The sequence below is a fragment of the Triturus cristatus genome, chromosome 4_1, assembly GCF_964204655.1.
Source record: "Triturus cristatus chromosome 4_1, aTriCri1.1, whole genome shotgun sequence".
Lineage (NCBI taxonomy): Eukaryota > Metazoa > Chordata > Amphibia > Caudata > Salamandridae > Triturus > Triturus cristatus.
Genome location: NC_140585.1, coordinates 13,514,800 through 13,534,176, shown reverse-complemented (window position 1 = coordinate 13,534,176; position 19,377 = coordinate 13,514,800). Strand labels below are relative to the sequence as shown.

Genomic DNA, 19,377 nt, shown 5'->3' with positions numbered 1-19,377 from the left:
CAAGGAACAAAGGTGTTCCCAAAGCAATTACACTATTGAACTTCAAAAGTGGTCTTCTGAAACATCAACAGTGCAAACTGTACTAGTAACACTTGCACTACTCTAATAAACACAGTGATGGTGCGAACTACACACTGGAATGCCTCGCATCTGAGGGACTAGTGATGGAAGGGCTGCAGGGTAGCATAAGTTCCTCCCCACCCTCTTCTGGGACAGACTAATCACCAAGATAAAAAACTGACACTCTGAACGCACTGATGAGTTTGAAGTATCTCCCGTCTCATCACCACATGGAACAAGCAGGCAGATTAGTATATTAGGAATGTTTTATTGCATAAATAAGACATTCTTGGCAAACAGCTCACTGCGACAGTATCCTTTGTCTAGTTGTCAATCTCACCCCTCACACTAGAACAGGACCACAACTGACCTCACAAAACACATCACAGCATGCGATGAAATACTAGTTACAGTGTCTTTATCAGACAATCTGCTTTGTTTTGTAATGTATGTGAAAGTTAGTTTTTGGGTATTTAATTCTCACCAGAATAGCGGCCAAACTCCGGCCGACTTCTACCATATGGTCTGGCTTTGCCCAGGCCTTGACCCATTCAGGGCCGGGGTAGAATCTTAGCTCAGACAGACCTTGGGTTGGCAGGTTCCACACGATCCCTTACGTCTTCGTCTGGGTGTATTTGATGGTTTGGACAGCTCTAGAGCGGACAAACATTTTCTGGGAACGGCGGTTGCAGTGGCTAAATGAGATATTGCAGCGGCCTGGGCCCAGCCCAACCCCCCTACGCTGCGAAAGTGGCGCCGGGGAGTGGATTGGTGGGCGGCCCAGAAGGAACCCCTCTTTGAGGCACGTGGTTGTCCCGCGAGGTTTCATAGGGTTTGGGGCAAATGGCTGAACCTACTGTTTTAAATGCCAGCTTTGGTTCTTCCATGTAAAGGGGTGCTGCTTTCCAGCTTGGGTGGCTTGCATAAATACTCCTACCCTAACAGTGTTTGTTTTTTTACTGTCTGTTGGAGATGAAATTGGCTTTAATGTGTAAGATGTATGTTGTCTTTTTGTTTGTTTGTTTTTCAAAATGATAATAAAATGGATTATAAAAAAAAAAAAACATTCTCACCACAATAAACCATCTCAAAACATTATGAATTGTGCAACGGTTTCGGCAGCTGAAACAGCAGAATTATATGGTTGGTGCCACCTTTGTATGTTGTTAGAATCAGGACAGCCATGAATCCTCTTTTGAACTCTCAGCCTGGATGGGTTGTACACAATATTTACACAACCGGTCTGAAGATACTGACAGGGAGTGGATGTTTCTGCTTTAGTGATGAAAGTAGTTTATATTTTTTGTCCTCAAGTGGTTATTGATTCCTATTTCTTCTCCTAGTTTCTTTTTCCCATTTGCCCAGGTCTTTCAATAATTTTTTGTTGAATCCTAGAAGTTATGTCTATCAAGATAGTTTATGATCCACACGTGGTAACATGTCATCAACACTGCAAACATTTCATGAGAGTCTTACAGGTTTAATTCTCAGTGAAGCAGCTCTCTGTGAAGTTTGTTACTTGGTGAAGTGAAGTTACTGAAGTTGAAGAACCGACATTCTGTTTCGAGATGCTGCGAACGCTAGAGTTTGATCTTTAACTCAAAGCTCTTCTGACATTCAGAGGAAAGGGAGGACCTCAGCCCGAAGGATTGTTAGATGTCATAGGAGGTCTAACTTTAGCTGTAGATTCTTAGATAATGTAAAATATCAGATTTCTTTTTTTAAATTAAGGTTTTTTGGCAGTGCTTTGAGAAGGCTTCCATCTTGTATGTGTTACTTGAGGCTGCTGATCACCACCTTTTCTTTACAACAGTTTCCATTTCCTGTGCAGCGTCATGGCCGTCGCCTGTGTGTTCTTTGATGGCATGCAAGGTTTGCCTTAAGATCAAAGCTCTTGCTACACACAGTGCAGTGATAAAGCGTCTGTCCTGTGTGTGTGACTTGATGGCGTACAAGGGTTGCCTTAAGAGCAAACCCCCTGGAACACACTGTGCAGTGATAAGGCCGCTCTCCAGTGTGAGTTCTTTGATGCAGTACAAGGTTTCCCTGAAGAGCAAACCCCTTGGAACACACTGTGCAGTGATAAGGCCGCTCTCCTGTGTGAGTTCGTTGATGCAGTACAAGGTTTGTCTTCTGAGAAAAGGGTTTGGAACACACAGTGCAGTGATAAGGCCTCTCTCCTGTGTGTACACGTTGATGCCGTACAAGGGTCGCCTTACGAGAAAACCTCTTGGCACACACATTGCAATTATGAGGCTTTTCTCCTGTGTGTATTCTTTGATGTTGTAGAAGAGTTCCCTTCTGAGTAAAACTTTTCTCACAGATATCGCAGTGAAACGGCCGCTCTCCACTGCAAGTATTTTCATGTGTTGCCTTATCAGCAAACCTCATTTCATGCTCGGTGTAGGGATACCATTCTGCGTGTGTTTGTTCGTGCAGTAAAAGATGCGTCTTTCCAGTAAATGTCTTCTTATACTCAGCTCTTAGGCCGGTGCGTATTCTTTTGTGCCTTGCATGTAGTGTTTTATTGTTAAAATTCGCACTCCTGTGTATTCCTTGGTGTTTTCTTTCATTCATTTTATAAGCAAAATTCTTCTTTCCTCCAGAAGCTTTCAGTTTTTCTTTCCCATTCATACTTTCTGTCTGCGACTGCCGTGCTGCAGAATGAAAAGGACACTGAAAATTATACATGGGAAATATTTATTGAAAAAAAATGCACTGTTATATTATGTGAAACATGGACAGTGATATCTAGGAAGGAAACATTTTTTTTACTACCTGTAAACAATCATTAGTTGCTTGTAGTACTACAGTTCACATGTGGTGACCTCTCATGGGTTGGGTTCTAACTATTAAAAAAAAAATCTAATTTAAAGATTGAGTTTTGATCTGGAGAACGACTCGTAATCCCATAGCAGAAAGGCATAATGCGTCCGCGCGCAGACTTCAATTTATATTATTGTGTTTTTTTCTCCATCGGAGTACGTTTGCCTGCTTATATGTGTAAAATCAAAAAAATAAACTGCTTAAACTGAGCAACCTATATACTTTCCAACCATACAGCAAGTGGGTGAGACATGTGAGCCTGCAACATGACAAGCTGATAGTATTTGCAAGAGAGTAACATTTTCCATTTGCAGGGTGCTGTGGCACATCACAGGTTGTACAATAATTTAAAAGAATCTGTAGGGTCAAAGGAAAGAATGGCTAATTGAGTTACTAATATGCTTAGAACAATTAAGCACATCTGGGCTTCTTCCTTGCATTGATGTCACCAAGGAAATATTTTATGAAAGGATGCACAGAACCACATGTTTCTGCTTTACAAATATCTTCTAGAGGTATGTTGGGCAGAAAAGCCATGGAGAGGAGTTGGCCTAACGGCTAGGGCGGTCGACTTCGAATCTGGGGAACTGGGTTTGAGTCTCGGCAATGACGCTGAACATCCTGTGATTCTGGGCAAATCACTTAATCTCCCCGTGCCTAACAAAAAAAAAATGATTGTGTCCTCATGTAATGCAACTGGTACTATGTAAAGCACTCTGATACCCGATTCGGGTCAAGTTTGCGCTATATAAAACTGTGTAAAATAAAAATAAATTAAAAATCACTCGTGGACTCCATATGCCAAATTGTGCCGGTGCAAAAAAAAAAAAGTCTTATTTTTCACACATTTTCAATCCTGATAATGTAGAGCTTGGGTGCTTGTTTAACACTGGGTGCTTATTTAACTTCGTCTTTGTGAACTTGCAGGAACTGTTCATCTACTGATGGGGCGTGTAGTTTGCTAACTGTTTGAGGAAGTGACTGCTACTAGGTAGACAACTATCTACGTTGAGGCTTGCAGTGAGCATGGATGTAGTGGCTTAAAAGGTGGACTTGTCAGTCTTGATAAGACAACATTAAAATCTTAACTGGATGCCAGGGGTGCTCTGGGTGGGATAACCATTCTCAACCCTCCCACGAACATTTTCACAAGAGTTTTTTCAAAAGTTTTCAAACGTTAGTGTAGGCTAGGCCAGCTTCTTTATGTATGTATCTATATGTAATTTTTATACTGCAAACCTAGCCTAAAGCTAGGGCCAAAGATAAGCATAAATTATTTGTCCTCAACTCTTTCCTAAACGGGAGCAATGTTGGGGCGGTTTCGATGGACACAGGGATGTTGTTCCAGATCATGAGTTCATAGATGGAAAAGGCCTGCTAACTTGTTTTTTCTTTGTTACAGTTGTAAGTCTGCAGTCTGATGGAGTTCTCCAACCTCGCATTTGAAAATAAGAGCTGAACTTAAGGACAACAAGAATGACAAACAAGTGATAAGGAAGAGGTATAGGCTATAAAAGAGGAAATTCTAAAGGGAAAAGCAAGACTACTGTACTGGAAGAGTCTTAAACTTTGTAAGATGATACAAATATGTAAGGAGAACAGTAAAAATTACATTAAACACGAAGACGACAGGAACGTCTGACAGGGGAGTCAAGCTCGGAAGGTCACTCAGACTCAGATGACTCCGTTAGTAACTACCTAGAAGAAAAACCTACCTGGCACTTTTTTCGCTGAGTACGGGTTACTGAGACAAGGACGGATAATGGAATTTCATAAAAAGGAAAAACAAAAGCAAGAGGCATAAACAGAGGGAGAGAAAGACAGGAAAGAGCAACTAGAAGACAAAAGATAACTCCACCCATGGGAAGAGAAAGGTGATAGAGCAAGGCGAGATACGACTATTAACTCATCACAACATTAACTGACAATGGATGAACTAAATATGTTTATCTTGGCTTATATTTCTGCCCCAGTAGGGACTTTGATTACAGTTCATGTAGAATTGACATCTTTCTGTTTCTAAGATATCTGAAGATGCATAAGGCACATAAAATCAGACCCAAGCCAATGAACATGAGAATGGGGGGCCCAATACAGAAAGCATGACTTGTGTTTAAGAGACACTGATACTTCATGACATTGGCTGGTCTGGATGAGGGAAATATATGTGCAACGAAAGAGCGGGAAGCGTTGCTGGGAAAGGGGGCACAGATGGATCAGAGAAGCCTAAGTGGCTTCAAAAAGAAACCTTCATGTAACTCCTCCTTGCCTCACGATGACCTGGATGTCTTTAGTGACTTGGTCGCCAAAGACCTGTTCAAATAAATTGTTTATCAGTCAAGACAAGAAGGGAAGAATCAGATCTAACTTGAGTCATGGACAAAGGTAGGCCATTAACACATTACGGAATGACAACAGAATTATCAAAGTCATCCGATAACGGGCAGGAATGTGGTTTTAATGATTGTTTGCAATTATGAATAAAAGTTTTTTCAATAATTATTAAATACTGATTGTTGTGAATTGGGGATATGGGAATGGCAACATTTTCATTTCTGTTAAACACTACCCTCTACTGTACCATGCTTTTACCTTCTACCGAAAGTATGCAAGAACCCCACTAGACCACCAGGGGGGCCTATAGTGCCCTCCAACAATAGCTTACTGGAAAAGACAGCAATAAACTAAAACCATTTAATGCTGATTCTTGTGTAGAGCCTCCCGTCACATTGTAAAGATAGTAGAAGTTTTCTTCAAAAGATATATAATGCAGACAATCATATTTGACAATTACCTAGGATGTGATCTTGCTAATTGTGTATACAACGCATGCAAGGTCTAAGACCATACGAACACGCTTTTTGCAATAGACCAATATCTCCATACATGGATGCTTAGGACCATGACTTTTGCCTAAATAACAATATTTTCATATTTAAAGATAGATATTACAGAAAAATCTCAGGGACAGCAATGGGCACCTGTTCTCTCAGCTATGCAAATTTATTTGTGGGCTGGTGGAAGGAACAGGTGTGTCGTGTAGTTCCCACTAATCCGTAGGACCTGCGCGTTTGTTGGACAACAAACTTTGAATGAGGTGCCTAGACTGGTTCCGGGCACCTCCGCAGGATGAGTTGGCCTAGAGACCAGCTAGCTCACAGTGCCACCATAAGCCTCCCTAACCTTACCAGGAAGCGAATGGTTTCTGGCAACCACTAAAAGTGACAACCCTAACCCCTCAGGGATCGTGGAAACAAAACAACATTTCGCTCAGTCACTCAAGCTTACTTGCTCTCAGAGAAATATACAGAGAATACACAGTGGGACATTTTCAATATATTTATTGAACCAACGTTATTCTTGTATAGAATACGCGCTGCGATAATCAGTAGACCGAACCAGATGAAAGTGATCACAAGCACGTAAATAGTAGATACAGTTCTACCATGGTGCTAAAACAGTGTATATATGCAGGCATATAAACAAGGCAGTAATCAGGCGTACTCCTACTGTGCACTCCCTACTCTGCGTGTACCTAGAGTGTGTGTGGGTGTAAAGCCAAGAATCCCCACTAAGGGACAATCCCACACCATAACATGACAGCAGAGAATGTAGCCCCCGTATTGGTTACAAACTGAACACCCCCTCACGAAGATGCCAGACCGATGCATAGTGAAGTCTCAGCCTGCACGGACCCTCGGTGTCAGCTGGAGTGCCTCCTCTACTAATCTATTGGGATGCTCATTATTTATAATAGGAAGCATCTTTGTGATGTACATATAGATTAGTCGATGTTATAGATATGAAGATAGCCCTGTCACCCCGTGGATGAAGATAGAGAGGACATTTGTACATAGTGCGTCAAGAGGCCTTGTACATGGTGTTCGAGGCATTGTGATAATGTTGAGCGAGGCTAGATGTGTAAACAAAGTAGTTTCAGAGAAACGAATCCAACGTTGCCGTGCACGCAGATATGTACAAAAGGTCACAGCAGAAATGTTACTGTAAAAAATAGGACAATATATGAAATGAGTCACTTCGCTACAGGGGCCTCAGCCGGGCACATAACAGGTGGTCTGGACATTACAAAATGAAAACATGACAAACCATGCGCTGGTTTGGATCGGGGATATAGATGACCTTTCCCTGTTGTGGGATGGAAGTAGGGAAATGTTTAAAAGATTAATCCAGAGATTGACAAAAACTGATCTCAACCTAAAATTCACTCATTAGATCAGAAATAAATCTATAAATGACCTGGCTATCCATACTGAGCTAGAGAAGCACACATGGTCACAAGCCTACATAGAAAGGAAAAAGCAGGGCGTTGTGAATAGCCTGCCTCCACAGAAACTGATATAAAGTATCCCCTATGGTGAAATGCTACGGACCCGTAGGAAAAGGGATAGCCAAGAAGTGTAGGAGAAGGAAGAAAAGGTACTTGATTTTCTGGCAAGTGATGGAGCACATGAGAGGCATCAAACACACTGACTAAAATTCCCCCGTGTCTGGAGATTTTGAAAAATGCCATGATAGTATTTTAGACTCGCTCAGCTTCTTTGGTCTTATATCAGAGGAGGTGATCAGGAGAAAAAATTGAAAAGAATTGAGTTAAGATATAATACAGAGCTGGGTACCGAGGAAGTCAAGGGCCTGAATAAAGATGAGGAATTACACAGGCACATAGGATGCTTACTGATGTCGAATCTGCACAATTAACCACTACTGACACACTCTAGAACACATGTTAAAAAAAGCCACCATTTCCATGCAAGATTAAAATGTAGAATTTCTTTACATTCCTCAGTACACTACTTAGGGTAAAAGTGGGGGTATACCTCACACAATCATACTAGATTGATAATGCTCACCAGGAAGGCACAAGAAGTTGGTCTTAAAATCAGTTATGTTAGGCTGACTTGTAGAGTGCCGAGCTGCCCCAGCAAAGGGGCGGCCCGACGCTAAAAGCAGTAATGGCCGCTAACAGCCATCATGACGAATGAAAGAAAAAGCCAAAGTGCCATTATGAGCCACAGAGACAGACAGAAGGACGTGGACAACAAAACCTAAAAAGAAGGGAAAAGATAGGGATTCAGTGCTTTCCGAAATGTCAGATAGTATCCATACTCCGGATGTGCACAGGAAGGGCATTCCACAGTTTAGCTGCCAGTGTGCGAAAGAAGCGCCCACGGGCGCAAGCCCGCCTGACCTGGGGGACAACTGCTAGGTGTTGACCTACTCCAGCGAAGATGACTAGTAGGAACGTAGGCGGAAAGCGGGCCCGCTAAAATGCCAGGTGCAGGGGAATTCAGGATCCTGAACGCAAAGCAGAGGGACTTGAACTCCACCCGTTTCGCCATAGGCAGCCAATGAAGCTGACAAATGGCGGTGGAGGTGGGGCAGCGTCTAGGCATGCCAAGAAGAGTTCTGGCGGCTACATTTTGGACTCTCTGCAAACTCAGGTACCGCGTCGACCTACCAGGAGGAGGCATAGCCATCGTCCACAAGAGCACCTACCAACTGACCACTTACTCGAATGACTCAACGGCTACCATGGAAAACCTCCCCTTCCAGATCCCGACCAACCCCAACAACACCCTCGTGGCTCCCTAATCTACACCGTCCCTCCACCCCATCTGACGTAGCTGGAACAAGGCCACCGAAGAACTTCTCGTCAACTTTCTCAGCATAACCACACCACCAAGAGACGCCAACACTGCAGCACACAACCTTCACCAATGGATCTCCAACTGAGCAGACACACCGGCACCCCTCAAGAAGACACAAGGCAAGCAAAACTTCAAGAAAGCCTGCTGGTTCACTTCCGCCCTCCACAAGTCCAGACGTACCAGCAGACAACTCGAGAAGAGATAGAAGAACAACAAAATCCCAGAAACCCACACAACCTTAAAAACCGCTGTCAATGCACACTACCTTCTCCTTAAAACCACAAAGAAAACTACCCTCAAAGACAGAATCAATTCCTTTGCACACAACAGCACAGAAGTCTTTGCCATCGTCAAGGAGTTCGCCAGGCCCAACAGCGAGACCACAGGCGTCTCACCCTCCGTAAGACCTCTGCAACAAACTCACCACATTCTTCCACCACAAGATCAGGCAGATCTATGACAGGTTTGACACCCTAGACCTTGCTATAATTCCTGCCACCACCGCACACAACGAGGCCTCACCCCAACAGATCATGCTCAACTGGACTCCACTCACCACAGATGACACACTCAAGACCATGAAGAGCATCCACTCCAGAGCCCCACCGGATCCTTGCCCATATCACATCTTGCATTTAGCAGCCGCAGCACCATCAACTGCTCCATCGAAACTGCCACCTTCCCCGACGACTGGAAACATGCAGAGATCAACCCCCTGCTAAAGAAGCCGTCTGCCGACCCGACAGACCTCAAGTACTTCAGATCTACCTCCCTTGCCAAGACCATCAACGCCCAACTCTCAGAGTTCATCTAAGAGAACCACGTCCTGAACACCTCCCAATCCGGCTTCCAAAGCAATCACAGCACTGAGGCCGGACTCCTCGCCGCCATCAACAACATCCGCTCCCTCCTCGACAGGGGCGACACCGCCGCCCTCATCCTACTGGACCGCTCGGCCACCTTAGACAACATCTACCACCGCACCTAATCACGAGATTCCACGACGCTGGTATCCACGACAAATGCAAAAAGAACAATTGATGGACAGAATCCAGAACAATGTCATACATTCACCCCAGTACACAGATTTGGGCCTAAATCCATTGTTGTTTTGCTCACCATGCCATTTCAGTTTGGACCCAGACAAAACCGGGAGCCCTAATTATGATAAACCACAAAAGAATGACATAATCTGATTAACCCACATGTAGGTACATTGTAGTAACAAATTGCTGGATGCTATAGAAACAATAATTTAATTATACATTTGTGACAGGTCGAGTTTACATTTAAGTCCTATTTCTATGTTAACTAATGACACCGTCCTATTGAGTTTTTTGACTAAGTAATTCAACATGCTTGACAATTTTCTATTATCAACTTAAAGTCTTCGGATTGGTCCAAATTTTAAATCCAGAGGTTGACAAGTATACATTTGCTTCTTTAGGGCTCCATGGGCACAACGCTAGGTAGATTAGTAAAATACACTGCACACATTCTGGACTTGGGCATCACAGCTGCAACCTTGGAGTCGTGCCTACAGCACTAGAATGAGATAAACCACCTCTAAGTGGGGCACGCCTACATTTTATATCATTCAATAATCTGTAATATCTGAAAATCTTAAATTAAATTCCGGAAATAAATATGCACGGCGTAGAAAATGTCTCTATACCACTGTATCACAGCTACTTAACTTGGGCCAGAAATCCAGGTTGTTAATGAATTGTCAACAATTATTAAAAGGCTGCTGATGGCTCCAAAAGCTGCCCCTACTACCCTCTGTCATCATGAGGTGGGGCTTGCCTTTGTTGAAGACTTTATAAACATTGCCCCCCTACTATTGTGGGCCAAACTTTGGCTGTCGTAGACTGTCTTAATCTTGACAGTGTATTAGATATTCGCTGGCTATCTTTTGTCAGGGATAATTTGTATAAATTGGGCCTGGGACAATATTTTCAATACAAAAAGTATTATTAAAGAGGCATATTATGGCAGGGCAAATGCCCGTCGTTCCCAACCAGAGGTAGCAGGTCCTATGTGTTTATTTCCGGCCCAACAGCAATTTTATTTAACGTTTACCTCAAATATTCAGACTCACTTTTACCTAACAAGATGACGACTACTGACCCTGCATTTTTAAGTAGCTTTTCCGACACAAGCTGGTTGGACAGAAATTCTAGTGCCCTGCCCCTGCGACAATTTGGCAGTTCAAAGCCCATTGCACCTTATGCTTTTTTGCACCCTATATAAGGAGCCTAGGAGCAGATTTGTAGTCCCAATTTAAAAAGCTCTAGGCCAAGCTCTTATACTGAAGGTTTTAATGTCTTGTATTCTTTGGCCACATCAGACATATGTTTTGGGGTTTCCAATTATATGAAGGTGGTAATTGCGATCAGAAAACGATATTGCTATCTGTAATTGATTCACATTATTTAGAATTAATAATGAATTTCCTTTTAGTGTTGTTTTAGACTGATTTTAAGGATGGTATTCTTAGTCTTTATTCCTTTTAATAATTGAAATAACTGGTGAGATTATCATGTGTATGTAATTGGGCTCCGGTAACTACAAAATCTATAGTGGATTTTATGCACTTTTATGGGTTTTTTTCCTCTGAAACTGAATAAAGTTACCTTGATGATAATGAGGAATTGTCCACAACTACTTTGGCCTTTTTCACAGATTTTCTTAAGAATAGGCCACAATCTACTTTCAAATATACCTCTATAAACCACTTCAGGTACACTCAGATATTACCTTTTTCAACATGGAGTCATTCTTCCATGTGGACTTTAGCGATTTGAAAAGCATGCACAATATAGTTTTTAAAATGCACATTTACACTTGTCTCTTGGGCTTACACTATTTTCATGCTGTTTGTTACCAGTCGGGCTTCTTGTACCCTCTCTTGGCTCGAGAACAAGCGAAAAACTACATGTCCCATGATGCATTGCGACGGTTATCGCATGGTATGCTTTCCCATGTTGCTGTGAGACCAATCAGGTGACCCGTTACAGCATATAAGCTAGCAGCTCCCTGTACCGGGTGCTTGGCCTTCTACCCTGATTAGGACCACGCCCCCTTGTTCGAGTATCGTGCTTGTGACTACGCACTTCAAGATCCCTTCTACCTGCCTGCCGTATGTTCAGGATTCCTGAGTTTCACTTATGCAACGAATCCCTTGGGTTGCCTTTCTGCGTCCTTGAGAGACCTACTCCTACGCGAACGGACTCCTTTCTTCTTGACGCACCTGGTCGTGCTGCACCCGGCTCCCGCCTTCCCTACATCCCCCTTGGAGAGACTTCCCTGGAGTCCCGTATCGGAGCTCTGCATCACGCTGACGAGTAGCGCGTTCCCTTCTAGGAAACGGCTTTTGAATTTGATTTCAGAGCGCGGAAGAGCGCGGAACGAAGCCTTCTACTTTACCTAAGTGTGCCTGGCAAGAGTACACGCACTAAACGGGAGTTCCCACAATTGCGCGATTCCTTGATTTTTATTTTTTGTTCACTGGCTCTTTTTGGAGGTGAGCGCTGACGGGCGCACAGCAACACTTCGGAATGTGAGTCACACTCGCGAAGAGATTCCATCCCTAGTAGGGAACTTTGTGTTTGGTTGTATAACTCCTGTCCTCCCCAGCGAGTCGATATCGCTGGTCATCTCCTCCTTGTTCTTTCACACGTAAATGGACTCAAGTGTAACGTGAAGGAACCGGAGGACTTCCCATTCCTTACTTGGACATCTGCGTTTTCTTCACGGTGTCCCCAAAACCCTCGTTATAACTGAGAGTCCTATTAAGGAGTGTGAGTATGGGCAAGCATATCATCTGATGGTTGTCGCTTGCTTAAGGGGCTCCTTGGGCGGGCTGCTTATAACCTTGTACCTGTTTGTTCTCTCGTCTCTGCAGGGTTCCTGTTATCTCCCTGTTGTCGTTCTGGTGGTCCTTCCCGGTCTCTTCACTCCCTAGGGGCTCTGGTTATCTTCAGTGTATCCCAACCTGCAGGTACCTTGGTTCTGTGAGAGTGAAGGGACTTTATCTTCGCTCCCGTGGATTTGGATCTGCTATCAATAGACTCAAAGTCTGACACTGTTCAATCAATCAATCAATCAGTGACACTTGTAAAGCGCGCTACATACCCGTAGGGTCTCAAGGCGCTGGGGGGGGGGGGGGAGGGGGGGGTGCCGCTACTGCTCGAACAGCCAGGTCTTCAGCTTCTTCCTGAAGGAGAGGTGGTCTTGGGTCAGGCGCAGGTCGGTCGGGAGGGAGTTCCAGGTCTTGGCGGCCAGGTAGGAGAAGGACCTTCCTCCTGTAGTCGCTCTTCGGATGCGGGGGACGGCGGCGAGGGCGTGGTTGGCTGATCGGAGGTGGCGTTTGGGAGCGTGGAAGTTGACTCGGCTGTTGAGGTAGCTCGGGCCTTGGTCGTGTAGGGCTTTGTGTGCGTGGGTGAGGAGGCGGAAGGTGATTCTTTTGTTGACGGGGAGCCAGTGAAGGTCTCTCAGATGTCCGGAGATGTGGCTGGTTCGTGGGATGTCGAGGATGAGTCTGGCTGAGGCGTTCTGGATCCGCTGGAGTCTCTTCTGGAGCTTGGCGGTGGTACCGGCGTAGAGGGCGTTGCCGTAGTCCAGTCGGCTGGTGACGAGGGCCTGGGTGACGGTCTTCCTGGTCTCGGTGGGGATCCACCAGAAGATCTTCCGTAGCATGCGTAGGATGTTGAAGCACGCCGAGGAGACGTTGTTGACTTGCCTGGTCATGGAGAGGGAGGAGTCCAGGAGGAAGCCCAGGTTGCGTGCATGGTCTGTCGGTTTGGGTGCGGTGCCCAGGGCGGGAGGCCACCAGGAGTCGTCCCAGGCGGAGGGTGAGGAGCCCAGGATGAGGACCTCCGTCTTGTCCGAGTTCAGTTTCAGGCGGCTGGTCGTCATCCACTCGGCTACCTCTTTCATCCCTTCGTGCAGGTTGGATCTGGCGGCGGCGGGGTCGTTGGTCAGGGAGAGGATCAGTTGGGTGTCGTCGGCGTAGGAGATTATGCTGAGGTTGTGTTTGCGTACGATGGCCGCGAGGGGGCTCATGTAGACGTTGAAGAGGGTGGGGCTCAGAGATGATCCTTGAGGGACGCCGCAGGTGACTTCGGAGGCCTCTGACTTGTACGGTGGTAGGCGGACTCTCTGTGTTCTTCCGTCGAGGAAGGAGATGATCCAGTCCAGCGCCTTGTCCTGGATTCCGATGTTGCTGAGGCGCCGTACTAGGGTGCGGTGGCAGACCGTGTCGAATGCCGCAGAGAGGTCTAGGAGGATGAGGGCCGCTGTTTCTCCATTGTCCATCAGGGCTCGGATGTCATCGGTGGCGGCGATGAGGGCGGTCTCGGTGCTGTGATTGGCTCGGAAGCCGGACTGTGAGGGGTCGAGGGATCCGTTTGTCTCGAGGAAGGCGGCCATCTGCTTGTTGACGGTCTTCTCGATGACTTTGGCTGGAAACGGGAGGAGCGAGATGGGGCGGTAATTCTTGAGGTCGGTGGGGTCCGCTGTAGGTTTCTTTAGTAGGGCGCTGAGTTCGGCGTGCTTCCAGCTCTCAGGGAAGATGGTGGTGTCGAAGGAAGTGTTGATGATGTCTCGCAGGTGGGTTGCGATGACAGCGTCGGCCTTGTTGAAGACGTGGTGAGGGCAGGGGTCGGTCGGTGATCCGGAGTGGATGGAGTTCATCGTGCGGATGGTGTCTTCGGTGCTGATCGGGGTCCAGGCGTGGAGGGTGGTGGTGGGGGGTGGTTGTTCGGTCATGGTGTGCGTTGGTTGGTTGTTGAAGCTGTTATGTATGTCCGCGATCTTGTTGTGGAAGTATGAAGCGAGGGAGTTGCAGAGGTCTTGCGATGGGGTGATGTCGTTGTTTCCTGCGCTGGGGTTGGAAAGCTCTTTCACGATGTTGAAGAGTTCCTTGCAGTTGTGTGCGTTGTTGTCCAACCGGTCTTTGAACGCTGTTTTCTTGGCGGCGCGGATCAGCTGGTGGTGTTTCCGGGTGGCAAGTTTGAAGGAGGTCCTGTTGTCTGGTGTCGGTTCCCTTCTCCAGACTTTCTCGAGGGCTCGGCAGTTCTTCTTGGAGCTCTTGAGTTCGTCGGTGAACCATGGGGCCTTCTTGCTGCCGGGTCTGCTAGGCGGGGTCCTCAGTGGGGCGAGTTCGTCCGCGCAGTTGCTGATCCACTTCGTGAGGTTGTCGGCGGCTTGGCTGGGGTTCGCTGAGCTGGCAGGAGGGTGCTGGTTCAGGGAGGTGGCGAGCTGGTCTGCTGTGATCTTGTTCCAGCTTCTGCGGGCTGCCTGTTGCTGGTGTTGGTGGGTCGTCGTTCTCTTGAAGGTGAAGTGGACGCAGCTGTGGTCCGTCCATTGAAGCTCTGTGGCGTGGCTGAAGTCTATGTCTGTGCTGGATGAGAAGACTGCGTCGAGTGTGTGTCCGGCGAGGTGGGTGGGGGTGGACACCAGTTGCTTGAGTCCCAGGTTGGCGAGGTTGTCGAGCAGGGTGCTGGTGTTGCGGTCGTTGTTGTTCTCCAGATGGAAGTTGAGGTCTCCCAGGAGGATGTAGTCGGCGGAGGGGAGGGCATGCGGGCTGACGAAGTCGGCGATGTCCTCGCTGAATTGTGTGCGTGGTCCAGGGGGTCGGTAGATCAGGGTGCCTCTGAGGGTGGTGTTCGGGTTGGTGTGGATCTGGAAATGCAGGTGTTCGGCGCTGGTCAGGGTGTTGTCGGTGCTGGTCGTGAGACGGATGGTGTTCCTGTGGATGATGGCGATGCCTCCTCCCATCTGGTTGGCGTTTCGGTCCCTCCGGACGACCTTGTAGCCCTCTGGGATAGCGATGGCGATGTCGGGAGCTGAAGAGGCGTTCATCCAGGTCTCCGTGAGGAAGGCGACGTCAGGGGCTGTGGCGTCTAGAAGGTTCCAGAGTTCGATGGCGTGTCTGTGGACGGAGCGGGTGTTGAGCAGGATGCACTTGAGGTGGGTGCTGCTGGTGTTCGACTTGGTGGGTGCTGGTGCGAGGCTGGTCCGGATGCAGGTGAACTTGCAGGCGTGGCAGCTGAAAGGTCCGTGGGTACGTCGTGGAGTGGCTTGATGGCATTCTGGGAGTCGGCTGGTGTTGAGAGCGGTGAGGGTGGCGGCGGAGTACGTCAGGCGGGTCGGTCGGGATCTTCGTTGGCCAGGGGTCCTGGCGCTGGGCGCGGTCCGGTCGCGGACGGGCGCAGACGGGCTTACCTTTGGCGCGCCTTCGGCGCACAATCGGCGCGCCCGCTGCGCGTGACCGCTGCGCGTTCGCACGGTCGCCATATAAGGCGAAGTGCGCGGGTGGGCGGGGCAGCTGGGAGGCGGGAGCGGGGAGGGAACAGAAAGGAAAAGGGGGCGTGGTCAGCGGTGGTGGCGGGAAGCGGGGAGTGGGGAGGGAAGGCGGAGGGCGGCGAGGTAGGCGGGCAGACAGGCAGGAGAACGCAAAGGGCTGAAACTGACTAGAAAAAAAATACAGGCACCAAAAGTCAGACAAAAGCTGCTAACACGGGAGGAAAAATGCAGTTCAAACAAGCACAAATGCTAGACAAAACAAGCACAAAAGTCAGACAAAAGCTGCTAACACGGGAGGAAAATGCAGAAACTGACTAGAAAAAATACAGGCACAAAAGTCAGACAAAAGCTGCTAACACGGGAGGAAAATGCAGTTCAAACAAGCACAAATGCTAGACAAAACAAGCAAAAACAGACGCCAGCGGCGACAGCCGGCAGCGAGGCAGGCAGCGAGGCAGAGGGCAAGGCGAGGGGGCACACACAGCAGCTGGTGGCCGTGCGGCGCGGGGGTGTCCCACAAGTGGGTCACACTCACCTGCGTCGCACGGTCGCCATATAAGGCCAAGTGCGCGGGTGGGCGGGGCAGCTGGGAGGCGGGAGCGGGGAGGGAACAGAAAGGAAAAGGGGGCGTGGTCAGCGGTGGTGGCGGGAAGCGGGGAGCGGGGAGGGAAGGCGGAGGGCGGCGAGGTAGGCGGGCAGACAGGCAGGAGAACGCAAAGGGCTGAAACTGACTAGAAAAAAAATACAGGCACCAAAAGTCAGACAAAAGCTGCTAACACGGGAGGAAAAATGCAGTTCAAACAAGCACAAATGCTAGACAAAACAAGCACAAAAGTCAGACAAAAGCTGCTAACACGGGAGGAAAATGCAGAAACTGACTAGAAAAAATACAGGCACAAAAGTCAGACAAAAGCTGCTAACACGGGAGGAAAATGCAGTTCAAACAAGCACAAATGCTAGACAAAACAAGCAAAAACAGACGCCAGCGGCGACAGCCGGCAGCGAGGCAGGCAGCGAGGCAGAGGGCAAGGCGAGGGGGCACACACAGCAGCTGGTGGCCGTGCGGCGCGGGGGTGTCCCACAAGTGGGTCACCACCACTGTTGACTTCCACATGTACATTCAGTAACTTTATCCTGCATATGACGATGATGTCTTCACTGATGTCATCAGTAATGCTGTTTGAGAGGTCATAAGCGATCTCTTCAGTTATGTAATTTAACATATCATGATTGATGTAATATGTGGGGCATAAGCAGTGCATGGTGGGGGCTCATGAAATGGTTAGCACAGTAAATTATACCTGGCGAACTTCAGGTTTGTTTTTCATGAATTTTTACCTTATTTCAACACCTAACTAAGAGAGTGATAGATTCGCCTAGTGGGGACCAAGAAAAAGGGGAGTGGGGGGGTCCCAAAACACGTTTTCCCCATTCAAATTCCCATAGGATTTTATACAGGACTACAGCTCAAACCGCTGAACGGAATTACACCACATTTGGCAGAAATCTAGATCTTGGTCCAGAAAGAGCTCTTTGTATTTTTGCGTAAATCTGCTTTTTTGGAGTTCTTTAAGAAAAAAGATTTATGTATATCTTGGGAGCGGATCCACGCGCCAACAGCAATGCTGTGATTGTCTGACTGGAACCTGAGAGAAAAGCTGCAGCCTCCATTTTGTGAATTGGGACATGGTTTTCGGGGTGGGGCAATAAAGTGCAAATAGGGTATAAGGGGTCAGGATAGCGGTATCCTGACCCCAGGGGACTGATGTAGGGGTCTGTGAGGGACTCCTCATGGGCAAGAAATGGTCCAAAAACATTGTATTTTTGCCGTGGGAGGATCCACCGCGCCGCTCAGCGTGCACCCCCCGCGTGAATCGGTGGCAGATCCAGAGCCCAATTAAAACAAGCGTTGGCACAGACAATAGGCCTCGCTGTTTGGACCAATAGGCGTTACCAATGCTGGGCAGCATAGACTAAAAAAAGCTACTTTAAAAAAATTGATCTCCACATTTTATTTTCTCTTCGCTCAACAGTAAAAGCTTTGACACAGCTGTTGGGGGCATTAAAAATAATTATTTTTCAGGCAAGCAAATCTGACTTTCCACCCCATGCTTTTATTGCATTAGAACTAAATTGCCACTTTCCTATTTTTTTTCCAAATAAAGTGCCAAATCCACAAACCAAGAATTATAAATCGGCCCCGATTTTGACAAGAGGATATTCCTCTCGTTTGGTGAAACTAACCCCGGCGTGTTTTCGTTTGCGCGGCGTGAAGTTGTTGCATGGGAGTGCTGTTCAACTGCAAGGAAATATTTCTATGGTTTGTTTTTGGTTCCAGCAGGCTACGCCACGGCCATAAATGAAAGATAAAGAGAGCGGCAGAGACTGGGGCATTGAAAGAGGCAGACACCATCAGTGGAAGAGAGAGAGTGGAAAAGCAGAAAAGAGGCAGAGACAGGCACAGTGAAAAAGACTGAGATTCTGGGGCGCAGAGACAAGTTATGGAACGATAGAGAAACCGGTCCCAGGATGCTCGTTTCCGGTCCAGGGAAGACATGGCTAGGCAGTTCGGGCTGGACTGTTCCCATGAGGCACAGGGTCAGACTGATTTGCATATGGCCATGTCTAAACTGGGGTGGCAGAGTGAGCTAAAGAATGATGATGGATTAAACCCAGATCAGTTGACTGGGGGCGAGTGCTTGCGATGTTCAACACTCCGTCCATCATCCCCTTTGGTTTTGCAGTGAAAAAGATAGAGGCAGACAGCAGAAAAGACCAACAGAGACAGAGAAAGAAAGATGCCATGGAAAACAAAGTCGAGTTGGAGAGGTTTTCACTGTTTCTGCGGTCTGTAATGGCCGACCTGCTAATATCTGATTAGTTGGGTCACTCAGGGTGGCACAAACAGAGCTTCAGACCCTAGTGATCCCTTTAATGCCCCTGCCCTGGGTACCACCGGTACCACTTCCCAGTAACTTATAAGCGGGTTAAAGTCCTTGCCAGCTGGGGTTACCAATTCACATGTAACAGTTTTAGGGAGAGAGCACTGGCACGGGGGTCTGGTTAGCAGGTCTCAGAGCACTTTCAGAGTCAAAACCATCAGCACTGGGAAAAAAGTGTGGGGGAGGGGGCTGACCATACAAAAAGGGCCCTTTCCTACATCATCCTTTACCCATAACAGATGAAATGACAACACTTGCGGGAGCAAAAATCTTTTCAACATTGGAGATAGCCTCAGGGTATCATCAAGGGCTATTGAGCAAGGAGTCAAGACATATAATGACCTTGGTGGCTCCTTATGGAGTGTATCAGTTTTACACGATGCCATTTGGTCTGGCGTCAGCAGCAGCCATATTCCAAAGGAGGATGGCAGAGGAGGTGAATGGTCTCTCTAAAGTTTTGTTTTTCTAAAACAATGCTTTGATTGGCGGCAAAGATTTAGATAAGCATATGCGTACACTTAGAATATCTTGAGAGCCTTCCTGAAAAGAGGTTTGAGATTAAAAAAAAA

General features: G+C 47.3%; 1 pseudogene across 1 annotated transcript in view; it reads right to left on the bottom strand.

The window, feature by feature from the left end:
* Window positions 1–311: 311 nt before the first annotated feature.
* The window catches only part of LOC146839307 (uncharacterized), a 50,746-nt pseudogene continuing 31,680 nt past the window's right edge, over window positions 312–19,377 (bottom strand). The window contains exon 3 of the transcript XR_014981057.1: window positions 312–2,717. The product of XR_014981057.1 is annotated as an uncharacterized LOC146839307 (transcript). The remainder of the gene's footprint in view (window positions 2,718–19,377) is intronic.